Genomic DNA, 16,551 nt, shown 5'->3' with positions numbered 1-16,551 from the left:
TGCAACTTGGTGGAAAATGACTTTTTCATTTTCAGCAGTGGACAATATCTTGCTGAACTGTAGCCTCCATAATTCAGAAACCATCCACCACTCATGAACTGGAGAGGCAGGTTGTGGAGGTTGTGAAACCATACTTAGTGGTGTCACTATCTATAAATAAGATGGAGGATCCAGCTTTTATGGGTATTTTGACATATGTTTTTGGTTTTTTTTACTGACTAAAGACTGGAGCTGACTAGAAATTGTCTGGAATTAGGGCCTGCTGGACACTTCCCAGGCATAACTGTGAAACTGGTAGATCCTAGGACATCATGGGAAGTTAGCGAAGACATTGCAGGGCCCTGGCAGAGGTATTGGAAATGGCTAACATTGTGCATTAAGTTATGAAGGGCTACAAAGACAAGCCAGAGAACTATAGGTCACTATAGGTAACATCTGTGGTGGGGCAAGTTACTGGAGGAACAGGATCCACCAGTGTAAGGACTGATAGTTGATAGCTAGCATGTCTCTATACTTGTCTCTGTCTATCTAAGTACTTGTACACCCAGTCCCTTAGAGTACCTTTCAATAACTTGTCCCATAAATTTGATGAAATTTTTTGAAATAGTAATAAAAGAAGATTGACAAGGGAAAGGCAGTACATGAGTCAAGGCAGATGACAGAGGCTTCTGTAGGTGAACACTTCGCATCTTGTGATCATAATGCCATTAGTTTCAAGGTAATTATGGAAAAGAATAGGTCTGGTCCTTGGGTTGATACTCTAAATAGGAGAAAGGCCAATTTTGATGGTATCAGAAAAGATCTAGCAAGTGTGAATTTGGCCAGGTTGTTTTCTGGCAAAAGTGTACTTGGTAAGTGGGAGGCCTTCAAAAGTGAAATTTTGAAAGTACAGTTTGTATGTTCCTATTGGGGGAAAAAGGCAAGGGTAACAGTGTTAGAGAACCTTGGTTTTGGAGAGAGATTGAGGCTCTGATTATAAAAAAGGAGGTGCAAGGCAGGTAGGAAGAAATGAGGTACTTGTGGAGTATAGGTAGAGAACACAAAAAGGAAGTTGGGAGGGTTAAAATAAAGCATTAGGTTGCATTAGCAGACAAGATGAAGGAAATTCCCAAGGGATTCTATCAACCAGCGCATCTTTGGACTGTGGGAGGAAACTGGAAAACCCAAACAAAAAGCATGCAGTCACAGGGAGAACACAGGACTCCTTACAGGCAGTGATAGGAAATAACTCGGGCCACTGGTGCTAACCACTATGCTACCACAGCTGGTCCTCTTGAAGAACAGAGTGTAATAATTGAGATGGAGGAAATCTTAAATAAACCTTTTGCATCTGTTCTTACTTAGAAGATGGACATAGAGTGAGGCAAAGCAGCAGTGACCCTGTACAGATTACAGAGAAGGAGGTGTTTGCTGTCTTGGAGGCAGATTAGGATGGATAAATCCCCAGGGCTAGACAAGTGTTCCCTCAGACCCTGTAGGAAGGAGGCTAGTACAAAGAGGCCCTAGCTGATATATTTAAAACATTCTTAGCCACGGGTGACGTACTGGAGGAATAGAGAATAGCTAATATTGTTCCTTTGTTTAAAAAGACTCTAAGAATAAGCCAGGAATTTATGCGCCAGTGAGCCTGACATCAGTAGTGGGAAAGTTATTGGAAGGTATTCTAAGGGACTGGATGTAGAAGCACTTGAATAGACAGGGACTGATGAGGGATAGTTAACATGGCTTTGTGTGATAGGCCATGTCTAATCTATCTTAGAATTTCAAGGAAATTACCAGGAAAGTTAATGAAGCATGACAGTGGATGTTGTCTATATGGACTTTAGCAATGCTTTTGACAAGGCCCCACATTGGAGGTTGGTCAAGAAGGTTCAGTCACGTGCTTGCTTCGGCAGCACATATACTAAAATTGGAACGATACAGAGAAGATTAGCATGGCCCCTGCGCAAGGATGACACGCAAATTCGTGAAGCAATTTTATTTAAGAGGAAAAAAAAGGTTCAGTCACTTGGCATTCAAGACGAGATAGTAAATTGTATTAGACATTGACCACCTGTGAAGCCAGAGAGTGGTAGCAAATGGCTGCCCCTCTGTCTAGAGGCCTGTGACTAGTGGTGTTCCGCAGGGATTGGTGCTGGATCCATAGTTGTTTATATTTACATCAACTATCTGGTTGATAATATAGTTAACTGGGTCAGCAGATTTCTGGATGACATCAAGACAGGGGGTGTAATAGACAGTGAGGAAGACTAACAAAGCTTTCAGCAGGATCTGGACCTGCGAGAAAAATGGGCTGAAAAATAGCAGATGTAATTTAATGCAGACAAAAGTGTGAAGTGTTGCATTTTGAGAGGACCGAACAGGGTAGGTCCTACACAGTGAGTAGTAGGGCACTGAGGAGTGTGGTAGAACAGAGGAATCTGGGAAAACACATTCATCATTCATTGAAAGTGATATTACAGTTAGATGGGTTCATAAAGGAAGTTTATGGCACAATGACCTTCCTAAATGAATGTATTGAATACAGGAGTTGGGATGTTATGTTGAATTGTATAAGATGTTGGTGAGGCCTGTTTGGAGTATTGTGTCCAGTTTTGGTCACCTACCTACAGGAAAGATGTCAATAAGATTGAAAGCACACAGAGAAATTTTACAAGGATGTTGCTGGGACTTGAGGACCTGAATTATAGGAAAAGGTTGAATAGGTTAGGACTTTATTCCCTGGAGCATAGAAGATTGTAGGGAGATTTGATGTATAGAAAATTATGTGGAGTACAGATAGAGTAAATGTAAGCAGGCTTTTTCCACTGAAGTTGGGTGAAACTACATACAACTAGAGGTCATGGGTAAGGGTGAAAAGTAGAACAACTTCACTCTGAGGGTGGTGGAATGCACTGCCAGAAGAAATGATGGATGTGGGTTCAATTTCAATATTTATCGGTAAGAGAAATTTGGATAGGTACATGGATGGGAGGGTTATAGAGGGCTATGATCCGGGTGCAGGTTAATGGGTCTTGGCAGATTAATAGTTCAGCATGGACCCAAGGGCCTGTTTCTGTGCTGTAGTGTTGTATGACTCTATATTCTCTACACAAGCTTTAACAAGGCCTTTAATTAAGTATTGTATGAAGGTTAGTTCACCTGGAATTCGGGGTGAGCTAGTCGAATTGAAATGAATCTGGACAATGTTTATAGACAATGGATTTGTAATAAAGACAGACAAGAAAAAGTTTACAAAACGTGAAAGATTTTCTTGTACTTTATTTCTTTATACCCTTCAATTAATAAATAAAATCAGAAGTATGTGGTTTTTCAATTTTCAATCCAAATATTCATAATCTGCATATCATATTAGAAACATTTAAAGTGTCGCACAGTTTGCAGGCTGTGTAAGCATTTCCTACTCAGAGCAATGATTGGTCCCTGCAGCTGTAAAGATATATTAATAAATTAGAGGGAATGTTGTTTGTAGGACAGGGAGGTCCAAGGGTAGAAGTACATAGTTTCCTGAAAATGGCAACACAGGCAAACTGAGAGATGAAGGAGGCATTTGGCATACTTCATCTGTCAGGGCACTGAGCACAAGAGTGGGGATGTCATGTTGCATTTGTACAAGATGTTGGTGAGAACACACTTGGAGTATTCTACACAGTTCTGGACTCCCAGTTACAGGAAAGATGTCATTAAGCTGGAAAGGATGCAGAAAAAAATCACAAAGATGTTACCAGGACTGAAAGGCTTAAGTTATAAGGAGAAGGTAAATAGGCTGAAATTTTTCCCTGGAGCATAGCGGCTGAGAGGTGATCAGTCAAGGTGTATGAAAATAATAGAGTATAAAATTGAGTACTGTAGATAAGCTGGATGGTCAGAGTCTTTCTCCCAAATTAGGAGAGTCTAAAACTGTAAGACATAGATTTAATCTGAGGGGATTTAAAAGGGTCCTGAGGGGCAACTTTTTCACATCAAGGATGATGAGTATATGGGATGAGCTGCCAGATGAAGCTGTAGAGGTAGGTACAATTACAATGCTTAGAAGACACCTAGTCTAATACAGTGATTTTTTAAAAATGGTTTAGATGGATAAGGGGCAAACACAGGCAAATTGGGCTAGCTCTGGTAGACATCTCAGTTAGCATGGACAAGTTGGGCTGAAGGGCATGTTTCTGTGCTGTACAGTTGTATAACTTTGACTCTCAACCCCCATGTTCCTATTCACTAATTCAGAATTTTATACTCAACATGGCTATGTGGGTTCCAACCAACAACTCCCAGTCTTCTGTGTCATTAAATGTCAGTGCTCCAGGAACAGGACTACTCGAATTACTGTATATAATTAATGTGATTTGTTTTTGTTATATAATAACTTTGAATTGTAATTGGGTTGTTAAGTCTGCTGATAAACAAGTGCACATTGATATTTTTATGCATGGCAGTTAGTAGAACACATAAAATTTATATTCATTTACAAGAGGAATTGACCTTCCAGTTTCAAACATTACAGACATGCCCCATATCAATTCAAACACCCTCGATCATTATTTCAGCCCCCAGCAGGAATTCTCTCTTTTTTTTACAGTCCTATGGGAAGATGTTTGTTGCTTTTGCATCAGTAGCAGTGGCAAATGTTACTTATGAACATTGGATATCACACTTGATGAGAGGCCCAACTGCTGAGAGTGTAAACGAGGCCAGTGTTCCACTAGCCATTGCATTAAGTATGATTTAAGTGATGTATTTGGTTTGAACAGTATCTATCTGCAAAGATCTCAGCCATATATTAGTCCTTGAAAGCTTGTATCAGACTACGTGGATATGTGTATGTGCCCTTTGGTTTCATTAATCATATCAGGTATGGAAAAGGTAGCAAGTAGGCAATGAGTCTGATGGTCGAGATTTGATAGAAGATATGTATCTTGCCCTATAGTGCTGTGAGGGTGAGAGAACTGTGAATACATTCATAATCTCTGTGATCTGAAAATATTTCTACAATCATCTGGGTTATTCAAATGAGCTTGACTTCACCAAATTGCTAAAATTTAGGAGTCCAGCTGCTAAAATCATAACTTGTAGTAAGTTATATAGTAATTTTTGACTGATGACGAGCCTTTCCAGTGGTTCCCTATGTGCCTGGCTTTGGGAGTATAACACGGAATCAAATTCTCACTGTTTAATTATGCTGTGAAAAAATCAAGCCATTCACATGTGAATGAGAAACCAATCTGCAGTTTCTTGTTTGGCTCCTGAGTTTATCAACCCACAACAGTCTAAACCAGTTGAAACCTGTTCTTGCCTCGACCCCCTTGCTGCCACTCCTGAGAGAATTTCCCATTTGCATTGAACAGGGAAACTCTTCCCTCTACAGCACATATTCTTCCCCTTCTTCAACAACTCTATTTCTTTTCTTGGATGGATACCACATTAACTGATATTATTAACAGATCCCTCTTCTTGGATATTATCCTTCTTTGAAAATAGTTTTTAATATCTGTTTCCTCACAGTCCCCTTCCAAACTTCTTCTCCCAGAGAGTTGTGGGGGTCTGGAATGCACTGCCTCGGAAGGCAGTGGAGGCCAATTCTCTGGATGCTTTCAAGAAGGAGCTAGATAGGTATCTTATGGATAGGGGAATCAAGGGATATGAGGACAAGGCAGGAACCGGGTATTGATAGTAGATGATCAGCCATGATCTCAGAATGGCAGTGCAGGCTCGAAGGGCTGAATGGTCTACTTCTTCACCTATTGTCTATCTATTGTCTATTGTCAAACTATGGCACATCTCCAACATTCTTTACTGGAGCATGTTGTTCCCTCCCAAATCTATGCCCATCATCCTCACTGGTCTGAATCTGAACCTCTTCTTCCCTGTTTGTGCCCATACCACATTATTGCAGATAAGACTATAAGATGTAAGAGAAAGGAGCAAAAGTCGGCCATTTGGCCCAACGAGCCTGCTCCGCCATTTTATCATGAGCTGATCCATTCTCCCATTTAGTCCCACTCCCTAGCCTTCTCACCATAACCTTTGGTGCCCTGGGTATTCAGATACCTATCAATCTCTGCCTTTAAAAACACCCAATGACTTGACCTCCACTGCCGCCCATGGCAACAAATTCCACAGATTCACCACCCTCTGGCTAAAAAATTTCTTTGCATCTGTGTTCTGAATGGGTGCCCTTCAATCCTTAAGTCATGCCCTCTCATACTAGACTCCCCCACTATGGGAAACAACTTTGCCACATCCACTCTGTCCATGCCTTTCAACATTCAAAATGTTTCTATGAGGTCCCCGCTCATTCTTCTAAACTCCAAGGAGTACAGTCCAAGAGCGGTCAAACATTCCTCATATGTTAACCCTCTCATTCCCGGAATCATTCTAGTGAATCTTCTCTGAACCCTTTCCAACGTCAGCACATCCTTTCTTAAATAAGGAGCCCAAAACTGCATACAGTACTCCAAGTGAGGTCTTAGCAGTGCCTTATAGAGCCTCAACATCACATCCCTGCACCTATACTCTATTCCTCTAGAAATGAATGCCAACATTGCATTCGCCGCCTTCACCACTGACTCAACCTGGAGGTTAACCTTAAGGGTATCCTGCATAAGGACTCCCAAGTCCCATTACATCATAGAACTTTGAATTCTCTCCACATTTAAATAATAGTCTGCCTGTTTATTTCTTCTACCAAAGTGCATGACCATATACTTTCCAACATTGTATTTCATTTGCCACTTCTTTGCCCATTCTCCCAATCTATCCGTCTCTCTGCAGACTCTGTTCCCTCAGCACTACCAGCCCCTCCACCTACCTTTGTATCATCAGCAAACTTAGCCACAAAGCCATCTATTCCATAATCCAAATCGTTGATATACAACATAGGTGTCAAACTCAAGGCCCGAGGGCCGGATATGGCCCGCGAGATCATTTTAGATAGATCTATTATTTTAATTATTAATGGCCCGGCGATATGAAGCCATGATTGTGTTAATACCAATCATAAAAATAATGCTTGCTCAGCAGTCTTCTTCATAAGAAACGGAATTTGTGAAGTGAAACACTTTGTAGTTATAGCAGAGACTGAGACACATGAGAACAGGCTGAAAAAACGGAGGCAATGAAAGCTGCGTTCGCACGCGCCTGACTGATCCGGCCCGCATGAAGCTGCATTTTGCCCAATCCGGCCCGTGACCTAAAATGAGTTTGACACCCCTGATATACAACATAAAAAGAAGTGGCCCCAACATGGACCCCTGTGGAACACTACTGGTAACTGGCAGCCAACCAGAATGGGATCCCTTTATTCCCACTCTGTTTCCTGCCAATCAGCCAACACTCTATCCATGTATGTAACTTGCCCATAATTCCATCTTGCTCTTATCTTGTTTAGCAGCCTCATGTGTGGCACTTCGTCAAAGGCCTTCTGAAAATCCAAATACACAACATCCACTGCATCTCCCTTGTCTAGCCTACTTGTAATTCCTTCAAAAAAAATTGGAGTAGGTTTGTCAGGCAGGATTTTCCTTTAAGGAAACCATGCTGAGTTCTGCCTATCTTGTCATTATGCCTCCAGGTACTCCGTAACCTCATCCTTGACAATTGACTCCAACAACTTCCCAACCACCGATGTCAAGCTAACAGGTCTATAATTTCCTTTTTGCTTCCTTGCCCCTTTCTTAAATAGCAGAGTGACATTTTCAATCTTCCAGTCCTCCTGAACCATGCCAGAATCTATCGTCTTTTGAAAGATCATTGCTAATGCCTCCGCAATCTCCACTGCTACTTCCTTCAGAACATGAGGATGCATTCCATCTGGTCCGGGAGATTTATCTACCCTTAGACTATTCAGCTTCCTGAGTACTTTCTCTGTTGTAATTGTGACTGTGCACATTTCTCTTCCCTGACACCCTTGGGTGTCCGGTATACTGCTCATGTCTTCCTCAGTGAAGACTGATGCAAAATATTCGTTCAGTTCCTCCACCATCTCCTTATCTCTCATTACAATTTCTCCAGCATCATTTTCTATCAGTCCTATATCTACTCCCACCTGTCTTTTACTCTTTATATACTTGAAAAAGCTTTTAGTATCCTCTTTGATATTATTTGTTAGCTTCCTTTCATAGTTCATCTTTTCCCTCTTAATGACCTTCTTAGTTTCCTTTTGTAAGCTTTTAAAAACTTCCCACTCCTCTGCCTTCCCACTAATTTTTGTTTTCTTGTGTGCCCGCTCCTTTGCTTTTACTTTGGCTTTGACTTCTGTTGTCATCCTTTTTCCATTCGAAAATTTCTTCATTTTTGGAATATATCTGTCTTGCACCTTCTCGCATAAACTCCAGCCACTGCTACTCTGCCGTCTTTCCTGCTAGTGTCCCTTTCCAGTCAACTTTGGCCAGTTCCTCTCTCATGCCACTGTAATTTCCTTTACTCCACTGAAATACCGACATATTGGATTTCGGCTTCTCTTTCTCAAATTTCACAGTGAATCATGTTATGATCACTGCCTCCTCAGGGTTCCCTCACCTCAATCTCTCTAATCACCTCTGGTTCATTACACCATACCCAATCCAGTACAGCTGATCCCCTAGTAGGCTCAACAACAAACTGTTCTAAAAAGCCATCTCGTAGACTTTCTACAAATTCTCTCTCCTGAGATCCAGTGCTGACCTGATTTTCCCAATCCACTCGCATGTTAAAATCCCCCACAATGATCATAACACTGCCCTTCTGGCAAGCCTTTTTTATTTCCTGTTGTAATTTGCAGTCCACATCACTGCAGCTGTTTGGAGGCCTGTATATAACTGCCATCAGGGTCCTTTTACCCCTGCAATTTCTTAGCTCTACCCATAAAGATTCTGCACCTTCCGATCCTATATCACCTCTTTCTAATGATTTAATATCATTTCTTACCAATAAAGCCACACCACCCCCTCTGCCTACCTGCCTATCCTTCCAATACACCGTGTATCCTTGGATGTTCAGCTCCCAGAGACATGCATCCTTTAGCCACGTCTCAGTGATAGCCACAATATCATACCTGCCAATCTGTAGCTGTACGACAAGATCATCCACCTTATTCCTTATGCTGCGTGCATTTAAGTATAACACCTTAAGTCCAGTATTTGGTACTTTTTGCTTTGATTGCACTGCAACTCATCCCAATAGCTGCAAATTTGCCCCATCACCTGCCTGTCCTTCCTGACATCTTTACTGCTCACTATCTTAGATTTATTTCCGTTTTACCCCTCCTCCGCTCTATCATTCCGGTTCCCATCCCCCTGCCAAATTAGTTTAAACCCTCCCTAACAGCTCTATTAACCCTTCCCACCAGGATATTGGTCCCCTTCGGGTTCAGGTGTAACCCATCCTTTTTGAACAGGTCTTGCATCTCCCAGAAGAGATCCCAATGATCCAAGAATCTGAAGCCCTGGCCCCTGCACCAGTATCTCAGCTACGCATTCATCTGCCTGATCCTTCTATTCTTGCCCTCACTAGCATGTGGCACAGGTAGCAATCCTGAGATTACTGCCTTGGAGGTCCTGCTTCTCAGCTTCCTTCCTAATTCCTGGAAATCTCTCTTCAGAACCTCCTCCCTTTTCCCATCTATGTCACTGGTACCAACATGTACCAAGACAGCTGGCTGCACTCCATCTCCCTTCAGAATATTCTGGACCCAATCCAAGACATCCTGTACCCTGGCACCTGGGAGGCAACACACCATGCGGGTATCTCTATCAGGCTCACAGAATCTCCTGTCTGTTCCCCTGACTATGGAATCCCCTATGACTACCGCATTCCTCTTCTCCCTCCTTCCCTCCTGCACAACAACGCCAGGCTCAGTGCCAGAGACCCGGTCACCGTGGCCATCCCCTGTCAGGTCATCCCCCTCAACAGCATCCAAAATGAAATACTTGTGGCTGAGGGGGTCAGCCACAGGGGTGCTCTCCACCTATCTGGGCATTTTCCTTCCCTCTCCTGACAGTTCCCCAGTTTTCTAACCCCTGTAGCCTAGGGATGACTACCTCCCTGTAGCTCCTGCCTATCACCTCTTCTCTTACCCTAATAAGCTGTAGGTCATCAAGCTGCAGCTCCAGATCCCTAACACGGTCTCCGAGGAGCTGCATCTCGGTGCACCTGGCACAGATGTGGCCATCAGGGAGGCTGGAGGTCTCCCAGGATTCCCACATCTGACACCCTGAACAAAGTACTAACCCTGCAGACATGCTACCTAATTCTACAGGAATGAAACAAAGAAAAATAAGTCTACTCACCCACTTACTTCACCAAACACACAAACTTTTTAAACCGTTAGCTCATACCGTTAGCTGTGTGAGTCCTGCTGTTCCTCCATCTGTCCGGGCCAACTCACCAAGGGGTAAAATAGAGTTGGTGCCTTGCTCTCGCCTCTTCCTGTTACTGCCTAAGCCTGTTGAGCCAAAGCCCTACACTCTGCTGCCACTCAGTCCGCTGCCCGCTGTATAGGGTGTTCTTTTTAAACTCTCCGCACTGTCCTGTCTACGTCACACACCTGCACAGTCTCACCCCTTTTGTACTCGAAGAAGTTTTTTAAAAAACTGCCTTCCTTCAGAATTTAGCTCTCACGCCGCCCTTCTTGACCTGATCCAAAAAGAAACTTTCTACCTGATGGCAGCAGCAAGAAAAGAGCATGGCCTCAGGGTGAGGATCTTTGACGATGGATGTTGCTTTCCTATGACAGCATTTCAGGTGCATGTGCTCAATGGCTGGGTAGGCTTCACCAAAATGCACTGCCTTTTGTCAGATTTTCCATTCAAAGGCATTGGTGTTCCTATAGCAGGCCATGATGCAGCTAGACAGTATTTTGATGTCATGCCAAATCTCTGCAGACTCCTAAGGAAGTAGAGGTGCTGTCGTGCTTTCTTTGCAATTACATTTATGTGATGGGTCCAGGACAGGTCCTCTGAGATAGTGACACCCAGGAATTTAAAGTTACTGACCCTCTCCACCCCTGATCATCCGATGAGGACTGGCTCATGGACCTCTAGTTTCCCCCTCCGGAAGTCTACGATCAGTTCCTTGGTCTTGCCGACATTGAGTGAGAGGTTGTTGTTATTACACCACTCAGTCAAATTTTCACTCGCCCTTCTATATGCTGATTCATCACCACCTTTGACACAGTCCACAATCATGGTGTCGTCCCCAAATTTGAATATGCTGTTGTAGCTGTACTCAGCCACACGGTTATAGGTGTAAAGTAAGTAGAGCAGGGGGCTAAGCACACAGCTTTGTGGTGCTCCTGTGCTGATGGAGATTGTGGAGGAGCTGATTTTGCCAATCCATACTGACTGGGGTCTGCAAGTGAGGAAATCCAGGATCCAGTTGCACAAGGGAGTACTGAGGCCCAGACCTTGGAGTTTACTGATTAGTTTTGAGGGGATGATGGTATTAAATGCTGTACCGTAATCATTTAAGAGCATTCTGATAAATGCATCTTTGCTGTCCAGATGCTCCAAGGTTGTGTGAAGAGCCAATAAGATGGCATCTGCTGTGCACTTGCTGTTCCAGTAGGCAAATTGTAACAAACCGAGTTGCCACTCAGACAGGAGATGATGTATTTCATCACCAGCCTCTCAAAGCACTTCATCACTGTGGATGTAAGTGCCACTGGATGTTAGTCATTGAGGCAGATTACCAGGCTCTTCTTGGGCACCGGTGTGATTGAAGGCTGCTTGAAGCAGGCAGGTACCACACACTGCCAAAGCAAGAGGTTGAAGATATCTATGAACACACCAGCCAATTGGTCGGCACAGGTCTTCAGTATTTGGCCAGATACTCCATCCGGACCAGATACTTTCCTTGGATTCACCCTCCTGAAGGCAGCCCATACGTCGTTTTCAAATACTGAGACCAACAGATCATCAGGAGATGTGGGGGTCTGTGATGGTTCTTCCATGTTCTGGTGGTTAAAGTGAGCATAGAAGGCATTGAGCTCATCTGCAAGCGAAGCTGTGTTGTCCCCCATTTCACTTGATTTAACTTTGTAGGAGGTTATGTCATTCAAATCCTGCCACAGCTGTCAAGCATCTATCATTGATTCCAGTCTTGTCCAGAACCTCCACTTTGCCTGTGAGATGAATTAATTCTCACTATAAAATTCAACCACCTACACCTTTTCCTCTCCCTAGTCCTTTGCTGCACAAATCACTCTCTCACCTAGAGGGGGTCAGTTGTGCTGTGAGGATTACATTCCTTGACTTCTCTAGTGCCTTTAACACCATCCAGCCCAAGATCTTAAGGCACAAACTAACGGAGATGGGAGTAGACTCTCACATGGTGGATTGGATAGTGGACTACTTGACAGATAGACCTCAGTATGTGCGGTTGGGAGACTGTAGGTCTGACACGGTGGTCAGCAGCACAGGGGCGCCGCAGGGAACCGTACTCTCTCCGGTCCTGTTCACCCTGTACACATCAGACTTCCAATATAACTCGGAGTCCTGCCATGTGCAGAAGTTCGCTGATGACACGGCTATAGTGGGGTGTGTCAGGAATGGACAGGAGGAGGAGTATAGGAAACTGATACAGGACTTTGTGATATGGTGCAACTCAAACTACCTGCGTCTCAATATCACCAAGACCAAGGAGATGGTGGTGGACTTTAGGAGATCTAGGCCTCATATGGAGCCAGTGATCATTAATGGAGAATGTGTGGAGCAGGTTAAGACCTACAAGTATCTGGGAGTACAGTTAGACGAGAAGCTAGACTGGACTGCCAACACAGATGCCTTGTGCAGGAAGGCACAGAGTCGACTGTACTTCCTAAGAAGGTTGGTGTCATTCAATGTCTGTAGTGAGATGCTGAAGATGTTCTATAGGTCAGTTGTGGAGAGCGCCCTCTTCTTTGTGGTGGCGTGTTGGGGAGGAAGCATTAAGAAGAGGGACGCCTCACGTCTTAATAAGCTGGTAAGGAAGGCGGGCTCTGTCGTGGGCAAAGTACTGGAGGGTTTAACATCGGTAGCTGAGCGAAGGGCGCTGAGTAGGCTACGGTCAATTATGGATAACTCTGAACATCCTCTACATAGCACCATCCAGAGACAGAGAAGCAGTTTCAGCGACAGGTTACTATCGATGCAATGCTCCTCAGACAGGATGAAGAGGTCAATACTCCCCAATGCCATTAGGCTTTACAATTCTACCGCCAGGACTTAAGAACTTTTTAAAAGCTATTATTAATGCTTTTTGAGATAGTGATTTAGATGCATATAATTTTTTTTTACTGAGTTAAGTATTGTATGTAATTAGTTTTGCTACAACAAGTGTATGGGACATTGGAAAAAAAGTTGAATTTCCCCATGGGGATGAATAAAGTATCTATCTATCTATCTATCTATCTATCTATCTAGTCACTGGCTGAGTTCACTATCCTATAATATTTGACTGAGTTGAATTTTTAATGCAATATCCAATCCAGCATTAAAGAAATGTATTTCCAGAATCTTTGTACCAACCATTTCTGCCATTCCTCAGCCCTCATTCATCCCACTGTTGCCTCCTGACACAACTATTTCAACATTTACCAGGTCAACTTGCCACTTAACATCCTCCATGAATTCAAACTCCTCCAAAATTCAGCCTTCTTCCCAATTTATACCAGGTCTGTGACTAGCTCCCTGTCTAGGTGGATAAATCCTTGCTTCTTCACATGGATGCCTAGTTCCCTCATCCACAGAACTCTTTCTTCTCTACGGATCTCACATATCCGTGATTCCCTTTGCTCCAACATGGTTGCCATGCTGTCAGCTACTCATGGAGCACATTAAAGCCTTTCTCCCAGCTACATTGGACCCTTTCCAGTTCCCTTATCGCTCAAATCGATCCACTAACGATGCAATAGCCTGTGCCATCCACACTGTCCTGTCCCACCTGGAAAAGGGGGTCTCAAATGCCAGGCTGCTGTTTATGGACTTCAGTTTAGCATTCAACCCCATCATACCCCAGAAACTGGCAGGGAAGCTGTCCTTGCTGGGTCTCAACACCTCCCTCTGCAATCGGATACTGGACTTCTTAACAGTAAGGCCACAGCCAGTCTGTGTGGGCAGCAATGCCTCTAGTCTCGTTGCGCTGAGCACATGTGCTCCCCAAGGCTGTGTGCTCAGCTAATGCTGTTCACACTGCTGATGCGTGACTGTGTCGCAGGATCCGGCTCAAACCGGGTCATCAAATTTGCAGATGACATAACAGTGGTTGGCCTTGTCAAGAATGATCCATTCTTGATTATAGAGGAGTTTAGAGAGGAAGTGAAGCAGCTGGTGAATTGGTGTGAGAAGAACAACCTAAACTTGAATGTGAAGAAGACAAAGGAAATCCCCCACTTCCTAAGAGGATTGAGGCAAGCAAGGCTCTTCCCTCCCATCTTAACTGTGTTTTACAGGAGCAGCACTGAGAGTGTCCTGACAAGTTGCATCTCCATCTGGTATAGGAGCAGTCAAGCATTGTCCCTACAAAGGACTATGAGAACAGCTGAGAAGATCGTAGGGGTCTCCCTGCCATCCACCGGGGACATTTATTAGGAATGCTGCATACACAGGGCCCTTAGTATTATTAAGAATTTCCACCCCCCCCATCCCAATCCGTCCAGCATCCTCTTTGACTTTCCACTGTCAGGCAGGAGACTACGATGAATATAAACAAGAACGGTCAAGATGGTAAGCAGTTTCTTCTCCTAGGCTACCAGGCTTCTGAACTCCCTGCTGCATTGTATTCAACATGTCATTGGTTAATCTGTTCTGTACCTTACAATATTTAATATTAGTGTACTTTAGTTTGTTATTTATGTGTGATTCATCTATAGATTTTATCCTTGTCTTTAAGTTATTGTCTGTTACGTGTACTACTGTGCATTACATCCAGTTTCGGGGAAACATCGTCTAATTTCTATATATGCTATATACATATATATGGTTAAATGACAATTGACTCGAGTCAGGACCCAAGCTTCATTCATAAATACATCTGCCTCTCTTTCTTCCTTTGCCACTCCTCAGGAACTCTCTCCATCTCAGCTTTAGATTTACCTGTCTGGAAATTAACCGAAATTTATTCTCTATTCTTCCAGTACTCTTCCGCAAAATATAGCTTGTCACCAAAGGCTAGCAAATTTCTGCAGATGTTCTGTGGACTGTATTCTGACTGCTTGCATCACTGCCTTATATGGAGGATCCAATGCACAAGGTCAAAAAAAGCTGCAGAGGGTTATAAACTCAGCCAGCTTCATCATGGGCACAAGGCTCCCCACCTGAACAGTCCATGAACATTACCTCACTATTTAGCTCTCTTTTTGCCTATAAAGTATTTGCTCCAGAAGTTTTCATGTTTTATTGTTTTACAACATTGAATCACAGTGGATTTAATTTGGCTTTTTTGACAAGGATCAACAGAAAAGACTCTTTCTTGTCAAAGTGAAAGCAAATTTCTTCAATTTGGTCTAAATTTATTACAATTATTAAAAACAAAATAATTGCATAATTACACAACCCCTTGAAGTCAGTATTTAGTAGATGCACCTTTGGCAGCAACTACAGCCTTGAGTCTGTGTGGATAGGTCTCTATCAGCTTTGCACATCTGGACACTGCATTTTTCCCCCAGTCTTTTTCACAAGACTGTTCAAGATCTGTCAGATCGCAAGGATAGATCGTGAGTTTACAGTTCTTTTCAAGGCCAGCCACAAATTCTCAATTGGATTAAGGTTTGGACTCTGACTTGGCCACTCCAGAACACTAGCTTTGTTGTTTTTAAGACATTTCTATGTAGCTTTGGCTTTATGTTTGGGATCATTGTCTTACTGAAAAACAAATCTTCTCCTAAGTTGCAGTTCTCTTGCAAACTGCATCAGGTTTTCCTCCAGGATTTCCCTAAATTTTGCTGCATTCGTTTTACCCTCTACCTTCACAATCCTTCCAGGGCCTGCTGCAGCGAAGCATTCCCACAGCACGATACGTACACCTACAACCATGCTTCATGGTATGGATAGCGTGTTTTTGATGATATGCGCAGTTAGTCCAAAAGCTCAATTTTGGTTTAATCAGACCATAGATCCTTCTTCCAGCTGACCTCAAGGTCTCCCACATGCCTTCTGGCAAACTCTAGCTGAGAATTCATGTGAGCTTTTTTCAACAGTGGCTTTCTCTTTGTCACTCTCCCATAAAGCTGTGACTGGTTAAGCACCTGGGCAACAATTATATGTGCAGTCTCTCCCATCTCAGCTAATGAAGCTTGTAACTCCTTCAAAATTGTCATAGGTCTCTTGGTAGTGTCCCTCACTAATGCCCTTCTTGCACAGTCACTCAGTTTTTGAGGATGGCCTGCTCTTGGCAGATTTACAGCTGTGCCATATTCTTTCCATTTCTTGATTGACTTATTTGTACTCCAAGGGATATTCAATGACTTGGAAATTTTCTTGATCCATCTCCTGACTTGAGGTTTTCAATAACCTTTTCGCGGAGTTGATTAGAGTGTTCTTTTGTCTTCGTGCTGTAGTTTTTACCAGGATACTGACTCGCCAGTAGTTAGACCTTCCAGAT

At 43.3% G+C, this 16,551-nt stretch overlaps 1 protein-coding gene and 1 non-coding gene across 2 annotated transcripts in view; both read left to right on the top strand.

Annotated features, from left to right (window-relative positions):
* Window positions 1–16,551, top strand: part of LOC140730127 (uncharacterized) — a 153,234-nt gene that overhangs the window by 116,948 nt on the left and 19,735 nt on the right. The gene's annotated exons all lie outside the window — the stretch shown is intronic.
* LOC140731306 (U6 spliceosomal RNA) lies at window positions 1,880–1,986 on the top strand. Its single transcript, XR_012099782.1, has one exon. It is a non-coding gene; the product is annotated as a U6 spliceosomal RNA (small nuclear RNA).

This window comes from Hemitrygon akajei, chromosome 7 (genome assembly GCF_048418815.1).
Source record: "Hemitrygon akajei chromosome 7, sHemAka1.3, whole genome shotgun sequence".
NCBI classification, from domain to species: domain Eukaryota; kingdom Metazoa; phylum Chordata; class Chondrichthyes; order Myliobatiformes; family Dasyatidae; genus Hemitrygon; species Hemitrygon akajei.
The sequence above is the reverse complement of the archived record's forward strand: the minus strand, read 5'-3'. Positions and strand labels throughout refer to the sequence as shown.